Raw genomic sequence first — 12,704 nt, 5'->3', positions numbered from 1 at the left:
AAGTCAGCGGTGCTCCCAGCCACCCGGCTGTGCAGGAAAAGCTTAGAAGGGGACGCAAAGCTAAATTAGCCTTCATTCTCAGGATTGATAAGACCCCTGCCGATAGTAAAGCGATGGGATATCCTAAGGGATATGGCATCCAGTGGCGTAGCTATAGGGGGTCGCAGCGGTCACAGTTGCGACCGGGCCCCTAAGCCTGGGGTGCCCATGGGCCCCCGTTGCAATACAGCATGCTTGTTAAATAAATTTTCTGTGCCGTGAAGCCGGCACTTCCTGATTACGGTCACATGGTACACTTAGTGTACCATGTGACCGTGTTGTTACGTGACACGTCTTCCAGCCAGTACAGTGGAAGAGCCGGTGCGGAGGACTCCAGGTGAGCTGCAGAGTCTGTATTGTGATGTATTGTGTTGTGTTGTCAGTGGCGTACCTATAGGGGTCGCAGCGGTCGCAGTTGTGACTGGGCCCCTAAGCCTGGGGGGCCCACAGGACCCGTTGCCATACAGCATGCTTACTAAATACATTTTCTGTGCCGTGAAGCCGGCACTTCCTGGTTACGGTCACATGGTACACTTAGTGTACCATGTGACTGTGTTGTCACGTGACACGTCTTCCAGCCATTACAGTGGAAGAGCCGGTGCGGAGGAGTCCAGGTGAGCTGCAGAGTCTGTATTGTGATGTATTGTGTTGTGTTGTCAGTGGCGTAGCTATAGGGGTCGCAGCGGTCGCAGTTGTGACTGGGCCCCTAAGCCTGGGGGGCCAACGGGCCCCCGTTGCCATAGAGCATGCTTATTAAATACATTTTCTGTGCCGTGAAGCCGGCACTTCCTGGTTACGGTCACATGGTACACTTAGTGTACCATGTGACCGTGTTGTCACGTGACACGTCTTCCAGCCAGTGCAGTGGAAGAGCTGGTGCGGAGGACCCCAGGTGAGCTGCACAGTCTGTATTGTAATGTATTGTGTTGTGTTGTATTGTGTTGTGTTGTGGTAATGTATTGTGTTGCCTTGTAATGTATTGTGTTGTATTGTGCTGTTTGCGGTGGAGAGGGGGGGGGCCCGTTAAATTCCAACCCCCCCTCCTCTCTCCACCGCAAACTGCACAATACAACGCAATACATTACACACTGTGGGTCACGTCCCCCTGGGTGTTCGTGTGAAGACCTCCAGGGAGTCGCGAGTCATTCACCGAGGTCCCGGTTCTATTCAATGCTGGAGCAAGGAGCTGACGTCTCCTTGATCCAGAATTCACTGTGCCCTGAGCGGCTTGACGCAGGCAGGTGGGATGTAGCAACATCATCGTGCCTGTCTGCGCCGAATCACTCATAGCACACATCGGAGGAGGCGAAGGATCCTCCATCCGGCGTGGGAATGGGGATAGGTAAGTAATTATGCTATTTTTCTATTATGCACATATGGGGGCATTATACTGCATGGGGGCTGATAAGATGGGGGGCATTATACTGTATGTTTAGCTCATATAAGGGGCATTATACTGCATGGGGGCTGATATGGGGGGCATTATACTGTATGGGTAGCTCATATGGGGGCATTATACTGTATGGGGAGCTCATATGGGGGGCATTATACTGTATGGGTAGCTCATATGGGGGCATTATACCATATGGGGGCATTATACTGTATGGGAGCTGATATGGAGGGGCATTATACTGTATGGGGGCTGATATGGAGGGGTATTATACTGTAAGGGGAGCTGATATGGGGGCATTATACTGTATTGGAGCTGATATGGGGGGCAGTATACTGTATAGGGGCTGATATGGGGAGCATTATACTGTATGGGAAGCTAAAATGGGGGACATTATACTGTATGGGGAGCTGATATGGAGGGGCATTATACTGTATGGGGAGCTCATATTGGGGGCATTATACTGTATGGGAAGCTCATATGGGGGGCATTATACTGTATGGGAAGCTCATATGGGGAGCATTATACTGTATGGGAAGCTCATATTGGGGGCATTATACTGTATAGGAGCTGATATTGAGGGGAATTATATTGTATAGGGACTGATATGGGGGCATTATACTGTATGGGGAGCTGATATGGGAGGCATTATACTGTATGGGGAGCTGATATGGAGGGGCATTATACTGTATGGGGAGCATAATACTATAGGGGGAGCTGATATGGGGGCATTATACTGTATGGGAACTCATATGGGGGGCATTATACTGTATGGGGAGCTGATATGGGGGCATTATACTGTATGGGGAGCTGATATGGGGGCATTATACTGTATGGGGAGCTGATACGGGGGGCATTATACTGTATGGGGAGCTGATATGGGGGGCACTATACTGTATGGGGGCAGCTATGTGGGGCATTATACTGTGGGGGTTGATATGGGGAGCATTATACGGTATGGGGCTGTTATGGGGGCATTATACTGTGTGGGGGCATTATACTATGGGGGCTGTTGGGCAAGGCGTCTGGGCATAGGCACGAGCAGGGGTCTGATGATGGTGGTGTTGGGGAGGGGTAGGGGGGCCCAAGCTGAATTCTTGCACCCGGGCCCATGAGCCTTTAGCTACGCCCCTGATGTCATCACTTTATAAGCTGGAAATAACCCTTTAACCCCTTCCCGACATTTGACGTACATGTACGTCATGGAAAGCATTGACTTCCCGCAAAATGCCGTACATGTACGTCAAATGTTTGGCACCGGCTCAGAAACTGAGTCGGTGCCATCATCACCGGATCTCAGCTGTATCTTACAGCTGACATCCGACTGTAACGGCGGGGACCGAAATTAGCTTCGATCCCCGCCATTAACCCCTTAAGTGCAGCGCTCAAACGCGATCGCTGCACTTAAGGTGTTTGCAGCTCATCGGAGCCCCAGCAATGAAATTGCCGGGGTTCCGGTGGCTGCAATGGCAACCGGAGGCCTAATACTGGCCTCCCGGTCTGCCTAGCACCGAAGCCGGTCAAGATCCGCCCGGCGGCGGAGCCTGATCGGCTTCCGTAGCTGCCGGCAAGATGGCGCCGGGTCAGGAGCTGATCCGGCGTCATCAGCGGTGGATGTCAGCTGTACTGTACAGCTGACATCCACCTGTAAGGGCAGGAACCGGAGCTAGCTCCGATCCCTGCCATTAACCCCTTCGATGCAGCAATCGAAAGCGATTGCTGCATCGTAGCGGTTACTAGCAGATCGCCAGCCCTGACAGGCAATCGGGACTGGCGACTGCTGTTATGGCAACAGGAGACACAATGGTCTCCTGCTCTGCCATTACGGAAGCCTATTAGGCCCCGCCGGGAGGCGAAGCCTAATCGGCTTGCTGTCAGTGAATGACTGACAGATCTAATACATTGCACTACATAGGTAGTGCAATGTATTAGAAAAAAAAAAATCTGACCGTTGGACCTTCAAGTCCCCTAGTGGGACTTGAAGAAAAGTGTAAAAAAAGTATAAAAAAGTGTAAAAAAGTGTAAAAAAAAGTGCAAAAAATAAAAGTTTGAAAACAATAAAAGTTTCAAGTAATCAAATAAAACACATTCCCCCTTTTACTCTTATCAAGTCCTTTATTATTGAAAAATAATAATAAACCATATGTATTTGGTATCGCCACGACCGTAACGACCTGAGGTATCAAAATATTGTATTATTTATTGCACGCGGTGAACAGCGTAAAAAAAACCGTAAAAAACGTTACCAGAGTTTCTGTTTTTTAGTCACTTTGCCCTACAAATATTAGAATAAAAAGTGATCAAAAAGTCGCACGTATCCAAAAATGGTACCTATAAAAACTATAGCTCGTCCCGCAAAAAACAAGCCCTCATACACCTCCGTCGACAAAAAAATTAAAACGTTATGGTTCTCACAACTTTGCGACAGACAAAAAATACATTCTTTTTACAAAAGTAATTTTATTGTGAAAAAAGTTGTAAAACATAAAAAAATGCTATAAATTAGGTATCGCCGGAATCGTACTGACCCGCAGAATAAAGGTAACATGTAGTTTATAACGCGTGGTGAACGCTGTATAAAAAAAAACGAAAAAAGCTGTGCCAGAATTGCATTTTTTTTGTTTACCTGGCATCCCAAAAAATAGGATAAAAGGTGATCAAAAAGTCACATGTACCCCAAAATGGTACCAATAATAACTACAGCTCGTCCCGCAACAAACCAGCCCTCATACCGCTACGTCTATGAAAAATAAAATTAGTTATGGCTCCAATAAGTCAGGAAATAAAAAAATATGCAGTTGTGCCCGAGGGGAACATTTCTTCTGTTTGAAGAGGCGATTTATCAAGGACCTAAAATTAGGGAACCAGGAAAGGGAGGGCCCAAACATATCCGCTGGAAGCGACGGTGCCCGTATTATACCAGGACAACACTTTCCCAGCAAAATTCCTCAAACTACAAAGGTGCAGAGTGTGGACCAAAAGGGGGATAAGAAATTACACCATTTATCAGTGCGACACTGGCCTGTGCGGAAAGGATTGCTTCACAGCGTAACACACATCTATGGATTATTAATTTTTTTTCATACCACCTGACTATGCCCCTTATATACTCCACCCCGCTTACATGTACCCCCACATTATAAAACACCAGCAATACTCAAACAAATTTAGTACCAAGCAAAATCCGCTCTCCAAAAGCCAAATGGTGCTCCCTCGGCTCTGAACCCTACAGCGTGCCCAAACAGCAGTTTCCTTCAACATATATGCCATCGTCATACCCGGGAGAACCCTTTTAACAATTTTTGGGGTGTGTGTCTCCAGTGGCATAAGCTGGGCACTACATATTTGCCACTGAATGGCATATCTAGGGAAAAATATAAATTTTTAATTTGCACCATCCGCAGTGCATTCATTTATGGAAAAGACCTGTTGGGTGAAAATCCTCACTACACCTCTTAATAAATGCCTTGAGGGGTGCAGTTTCCATAATGGGGTCACTTCTCAGGGGTTTCTTTTTATTATTTCACATCTGAGCCTCTGCAGTTGTGAACCAATACTTTGTAAATCGCCAAATTAGGCCTCCACTCCGCATGGTACTCTTCACTCCTGAGCCCTGTCATATGTCCAGGCAAAAGATTAGGGCCACATGTAGGGTGTTTCTAAAACCGGGAAACACTGCATAATAATTAGAGGGCTGTCTTGTTATGGTGGCACAAGCCGTGCACCACATATTGGCATATCTATGGAAGAAAATCCCATTTTCACTCTGCAACATCGAGTGAACACTAATTTCTACAAAACACCTGCAGGGTTAAAATGCTTACTACACCCCTTGGTAAATGCATTGAGGGGTGTCGTTTCCAAAATGGGGTCACTTCTGGGGGGTTTCCACTGTTTTGGGCCCACAGGCGCCCAGAAACCAATCCAGCAACATCTGCACTCCAAATGGCGGTCCTTTCCTTCTGAGCCCTGCCGTTTGCCCAAACAGCAGTTTATGACCACATATGGGGTATTGCCGTACTCGGGAGAAATTGCTCTACAAATTTTGGGTTCTTTTTTTCCTTTATTTGTTGAGAAAATGAAAAAATTTGCGCTAAAGCTACGTCTTATTGAAGAAAAAGGACTGTTTTTATTTTCACTGCCTAATTCTAATAAATTCTATGAAACGTCTGTGGGGTCAAAATGCTTACTACACCCCTAGATGAATTCCTCAAGAGGTGTAGTTTCCTGAATGGAGTCCCTTTTTGGGCGTTTTCATTGTTTTGTCCCCTCAGGGGCATTGCAAATGTGACATGGCCTCCGCAAACCATTCCTGCTAAATGTGATCTCAAAAAGCCAAATAGTGCTGTTTCCCTTCTAAGCCCTGCCGTGTGTCCAAACAGCCGTTTATTACCACATGTGGGGTATTGTTTTACTCGGGAGAAATTGCTTTACAAATTTTGTGGTGCTTTTTCTCCTTCAGTCCTTCTGGAAATGAGAAAAAATTAGCTAAACCTAGATTTTTTTTGAAAAAATGTAGATTATTATTTTCAGGGCCTACTTCCAATATTTTCTGCAAAAAAACTGTGGGGTCAAATCGCTCACTATACCCCTAGATAATTTCCTCAATGGGTGTAGTCTCCAAAATGGGGTCACTTGTGGGGGGTTTCCACTGTTTTGTCCCCTCAGGGGCTTCGTAAATGTGACATGGCCTCCGCAAACCATTCCTGCTAAATGTGGACTCCAAAAGCCAAATGGCGCTCTTTCCCTTCTAAGCCCTGCCGTGTGTCCAAACAACCGTTTATTACCACATGTGGAGTATTGTTTTACTCGGGAGAAATTGCTTTACAAATTTTACGGTGCTTTTTCTCCTTCAGTCCTTGTGGAAATGAGAATAAATTAGCTAAACCTACATTTTCTTTGAAAAAATTTAGATTATCATTTTCACAGCCTACTTCCAATAATTTATGCAAAAAACCTGTGGGGTCAAAACGCTCACTATACCCCTAGATAATTTCCTCAATGGGTGTAGTTTCCGAAATGGGGTCACTTGTGGGGGGTTTCCACTGTTTTGTCCCCTCAGGGGCTTTGTAAATGTGACATCGCCTCTCAAACCATTCCTGCTAAATTTGAGCTCCAAAAGCCAAATGGCGCTCTTTCCCTTCTAAGCCCTGCCGTGTGTCCAAATATCCATTTATTACCACATGTGGGGTAGTGTTTTACTCGGGAGAAATTGCTTTACAAATTTTGCGATGCTTTTTCTCCTTTAGTCCTTGTGGAAATGAGAAAAAAAATCGCTAAACCTACATTTTCTTTGAAGAAATGTTGATTTTAATTTTCACGGCCTACTTCCAATAATTTCTGTAAAAAACCTGTGCGGTCAAAATGCTCACTACACCCCTAGATAATTTCCTTGAGGTGTCTAGTTTCCCAGATGGGGTCACTTTTGGGGGATTTTCACTGTTTTGGCACCGCAAGAGCCCTTCAAACCTGACATGGTGCCTAAAATATATTCTAACAAAAATAAGGCCCCAAAATCCACTAGGTGCTCCTTTGCTTCTGAGGCCGGTGCTTCAGTACAGTAGAAGGCTAAGGCCACATGTGGGATATTTCCTAAAACTGCAGAAACTGGGCAACAAATATTGAGTTGCATTTCTCTGGTAAAACCTTCTGTGTTATAAAAAAAATTGTATTAAAAATTTATTTCTGCAAAAAAATATGAAATTTGTAAATTTCACCCCTACTTTGCTTTAATTCCTGTGAAATGTGTAAAGGGTTAAGACATTTTCTAAATGCTGTTTTGAATACTTTGAGGGGTGAAGTTTTTAAAATGGGGTGACTTTTTGGGAGTTTCTAATATATAAGGCCCTCAAAACCACTTCACAACTGAACTGGCCCCTGTAAAAATAGCCTTTTGAAATTTTCTTTAAAATGTGAGAAATTGCTGCTAAAGTTCTAAGCCTTGTGAGGTCATAGAAAAATAAAAGGATGTTCAAAAAACGATGCCAGTCTAAAGTAGACATATGGTGGATGTTAATTAGCAACAGTTTTGTGTGTTATAACGGCCTGTCTTACAAGCAGATACATTTAAATTGAGAAAAATGCTAATTTTTGCAATTTTTCACTATATTTTCGTGTTTTTCACAATTAAATACTGAATGTATCGACCAAATTTTACCACTATCTTAAAGTCCAATGTGTCACGAGAAAACAATCTCAGAATCGCCCGGATAGGTGAAAGCATTTCAACGTTATTACCACATAAAGTGAAACATGTCAGATTTGAAAAATGAGGCTCTGTCAGGAAGGTCAAAAGTGGCTAAAGAGGGAAGGGGTTAAAAAGGTTGTCCAGATGAAAAAATCAAAACAAAACATATTTGGCAACAGATTACATGTAAAAATTAAAAGACAGACAATATCCACCAGTAAAAAGCCCGCCGCTCCAGCGCTGATACACCCATCATCCCCCATCCGGTCTCTGTTTCCATTTCATCACTGACTTGGGGTACCACGAGAGCATTGGTGCTGGAAGTACTATGATTTAACAGGTGAATATAGTCAATTTTTTTATTTTAACACGTATTTTAAAGCCAGATTTCTTTTTTTTTTTTAAACCTGGATAAAAACCCTTTAACCACATAATGTAACTTGTGCAAGCGCCTGCACAGCCTGCAACCCATCCTTACTTTGTACCCTATAAAGACCATCCTTTGTCCCCTATCTCCCCCTTTACACATTGTTCTACACCTGAATACACACTGCTGAGGCTGCAACTGACCTTTGAAGTCTGATCAGCACCGCAAAGGAGTTCCTCCTGATATCTCGCTCTCCTCTGCCTCCTTCACTTGCCAGCAGCCATGCCGATGCGGCACCCGTGGTGTTTCATACCAGCAGTAGCAGCATTACTTTGCTGCCACCTACAGGACACAAGACTGTTGATACAGCTTTCACACTACCGGCCTGTGAACCCCCCCTTGCTTCCTCCAGGTCCCTGTGTAACTGAACTAGTGATATGTCTGCCTCTAAGTGTTTTCTTAATTAAAATATAATTTAAAAAAATCCACTTCATACATATTTAGCTAATTTTAAACATAGCAGAAATTGGAAACCAAACATGTACAGTAAAAGTGTGTTCTGCACGTAGTGTAGACACTTAATAAACAATCAGGCCACAAATCATGTTGAACTTATAAGAGCAATGATAAACTCACGACATTATCTCAAATAAGGAAAAGAGAAACCTAAAATAACTTTGGGATTTAGAATGTTTTAAAGTACAACGTGAAAGCCTGTTTAATCTGAGGGAGATTTTGTTTGATAGACACAATCCTGAATTTCTCAACACTCAGAAGGTAATTTACCACATAATAAAATAGAAGTTATCACCGGTAATTCCCTCTTCAGAAGTATTGAGAGCCTGTAAAACCTACTTTCAGGATGTATTATTAAAAATGAATCTTCAGACAATGCACGCATTTGATTCACAATTTGTTCTCAAATAGAAGCAAAAAACAACTTTGTTCAGTCATAGAAATGCATTCTCATCACAAACTTTGCATTAGCTATTAAAGGATGACATAAAGGGGTTGTCCTGTCTTATGTAAATAAAGCCTAATTGTATAAAGAAAAGTTTTGTAACTCTCTAATATAGTTTGCGTTTCACAATTTTCAGGATCTGTTTACTGTCGGTGAATAAAAACATTCTTGTTTACATCCAGATGGTAAAAATCCATACATACATAATGCTTCTCGCAGCTGAGTATTTGCTACAATTTTTATCCCCTCTAGACCTCCTGGGCTTCGGCTGCTGTTATAGCTCACAGAGGATTGCCTAGTGAATTATAGCACACTCTCAAGCAAAATGAATAGAAATAACTTTTTGAAAACAAACTCTCAGTACAGAGGCGTAGCTAGGTTCTCCTGCACCCGGGGCAAAGATTCAGAATGGCGCTCCCCCCAACTTATTTCCCAACATCTCCTTCCCCCTCGCCATTTTTGCTTTTTCTACCAATCAATTAGGTGTCTTTTTTTTTTTTACGAAAAGCATTTCTATATTTTACAAGCTATATAGTTATATAACGTAGTTAACATAAAAATAAATTAAAAGAAAATAAATGAAAGAGGCCACACCTAATAATGTACAAATGTAGTAGATGTTACCTGCAGTCCTGTGTAACACCACAGATAACACAGTGATAACTCTCTGAGTACAGATAATGTCGTAGATGATAACTATACACACAGACACATATAAACACACACAAACACACACACACACACACACACACACACACACACACATATATATAAGGGGCAGCAGAGTATATAAGGGGCAGCAGCGTATATAGGGGCAGCAGGGTATATCGAGGCAGTAGAGTATATATGGGGCAGCAAGGTATATAAGGGGCAGCAGGGTATAAAGGGGCAGCAGGGTATAAAGGGGCAGCAGGGTATATAAGGGGCAGCAGAGTATATAGGGGCAGCAGGGTATATAGGGGAAGCAGGTTATATAGGGACAGCAGGGTATATAAGGGGCAGCAGCATATATAAGGGCAGCAGGGTATATAAGGGCAGCAGGGTATATAAAGGGCAGCATGTTATATAAGAGGCAGCAGGATATATATGGGACAGAAGGATATACAGGGGCAGAAGGGTATGTAGGGGGCATCAGGGCATATAGGGGGCAGCAGGCTATATAGGGGGCAGCATTGTATATAGGAGAAAGCAGGATATATAGGAGGCAGCACAGATATGTACATTTTATCTGTTCTACTTTAATATTGAACACACACTTTTACAAAGAGACATAAACACATGCAGAGATATATACACACACACACACACACACACACACACACACACACACTGTAACATATACACATACAAACACAGAGACACATACTGTATACCCACTACAAACACATATACACACAGACACACATATACACACATAGATACTCACCATGTATCCTTGCTGACAGGATCACAGGTTTCTTGCAGGAAGGGCTGTGGGCTTCTTACTTTGCTCCTCGACTGTTATTTACTCCATGTGTGTAACAGCAGAGCACAGAGTAGAGGCAGAGCCCAGTGGCGCCCCCTACAATCTGGGAGGGTGCAGCGCACTGTGCACTCGCACACCCCTAAGGCCAGCCCTGGTGATAGCCCGGGAGCGGACAAGTCCACTCACCTGACCTTAGTCATCTGACCTCATGTCACTGACGTGAGGTCAGGTGACAGGTCAGGTGACTGGACTGGTCCTTTCCCGGGCCGTCACAGACCCCAGTCAGAACGCCGCTGCATGATCTCCTGGCTCTTCCTAAAGTTGATCGCTGCTGCAGGTGTCTGACATACAAGGCGCCTACCAGCAGGGATCAGCTGCTCTCCGGCACCCCTCCTTCCCTACCACCTAGTTGAACCCAGGGCACATGCCCCGCCTGCCCCCCTTAGCTATGCCCCTGCTCAGTATTAGTTATGTACCTGGTTTTCACCCTCTGGATGTTAACAAGAAAGTTCCCATCCGCACGCAGCAAACAGTGATGCTGAAAATGGGAAGGAAGTTAAAAAAAAAGTATATTAGAAAGTTGCAGAACTTTTGAGTTGTACAAAGCTACGTCTCTGTTATATTCTGCCTTAAAGGGTTATTCCCAAGGGAAGCATTTTTTTTTTTCTTCTTCATGAATATGAAACATACTGGCAATTATTAGTTTAAGGCCCCATGCACACGGCCGTGCCCTTAATCACTGTCATTGATTATTGGCACAGCCGGCCGCTGATGGACACCCGCAAGTATCGGAGCATGGCCGTAAAAAACAAAAAACCGGACATGCTCCATAATTCTACGGCACGGACACCCATCCATAGCGATATGGACAGGTGTCCACGGTCAATAGAACTGAATGGGGCCGTAATTACGGCCGAATTTACGGTCGTATGCATGGGGCCTTATGATGTAAATACTTTGTTTGTCTTTATTTTTTGTCTTTTTTATAAGCCTTTCAATGCAGCTAACTGCCTGTTCTATTTTCTAAATGGGGGCATGATATGCTTGATGTCAATCAACCCGCTCTGCTGTCATAGTGCGCACACCCGACACTGCTAGATACTGCAGTTCCATCAGCATCGGGAGTAAAGGTGGATGAACAATCTTCTCAACAAGGCTTAGCGTGTTTGAGACGATCCCCCCTCGTCTTCCCCACAATTTCCAATTTACACACATCGTTACAAATAAACAATATCTACCTCACTCTCCTCGTGCCCCCCCCCCCCCTCAGTACCTATCACTAATGCGCTCTCGCTCAGGATAAGGCAGCCGGGACCTAACGTGCATGCGACAAGGCCGTCCATCCTCTCCAAGGAATAGAGAGGAAATCATTGTGCAAGTGCGGCCACCGCTAAAGGAAATCAGCGTTGGCCGGATCCCTAGGCGACGAGCAATATACAAAATGGGGCTGTCATAGAGATGAAGCCTCCGTATCTCCAAAACTACAGCTTTTCAAAAAAAATAAAGGAATTTACAAAAGTGCATAACTTTTAGTTGATGGGCTTTTTAGGTTTATTTATCAAGATGGGAATACCCCTTTAAGACACAACTCTGATGCCTGAAATTCCTTGTGTTCCTGTTAAGGTGCACTTTCTATTGTGTATTCTTATCTATTCCCAAACTAGCCTATTTCTGGATATTGATCTCTGCCTGCCCTGACATATGCCTGTTACTCACCTGTGTTTCATCAGATCAGTGTCAGTCTATCGAATGTAAATGAACAGCTCTACGCAGTAGAACTGAAGAATATATGGTAATAGATGCTAGATTTTACACTAGCTGATCAGACTGTCAATATTAGTCAAAGCTGGAGCATTACTTTATAACCATTATGCAGCTGAGCTTCTCATGAAACAAATGTACAACACACACACTGGTCAGCCACAATATCAAAACCTCCAGGGGCATAAGTAAAGTTTACTGTAGCCAGGACCTAGGATAGACGACGCCGTGTACAGAATGATTTATGGACCCTATCACCCCCACCACGACATATTGTAGGGGAAATAAAAAAGTTTTAAAAACATAGTGTTTACATATTAAACAAATGAAACCACACATTTACAGAAAATGCAGGATGTGGGCATGGGAGGTCTCAAACACCCCAGATCAGACCCCTAAATTATTTCAGACCCCCAAATAAATACACACCTCAAAGCAGAAAGACCCCTTAATTAATTCAGACTGGCCAGCTTCATGACCTTGTGAGCCGGGCTCTGAAGGGTTTAATGTGGCAGGGTCTGCGACCGCTGCAAC

The sequence above is a fragment of the Rhinoderma darwinii genome, chromosome 5 (assembly GCF_050947455.1).
Source record: "Rhinoderma darwinii isolate aRhiDar2 chromosome 5, aRhiDar2.hap1, whole genome shotgun sequence".
NCBI lineage: Eukaryota > Metazoa > Chordata > Amphibia > Anura > Rhinodermatidae > Rhinoderma > Rhinoderma darwinii.
This window is presented reverse-complemented; position numbering follows the sequence as displayed.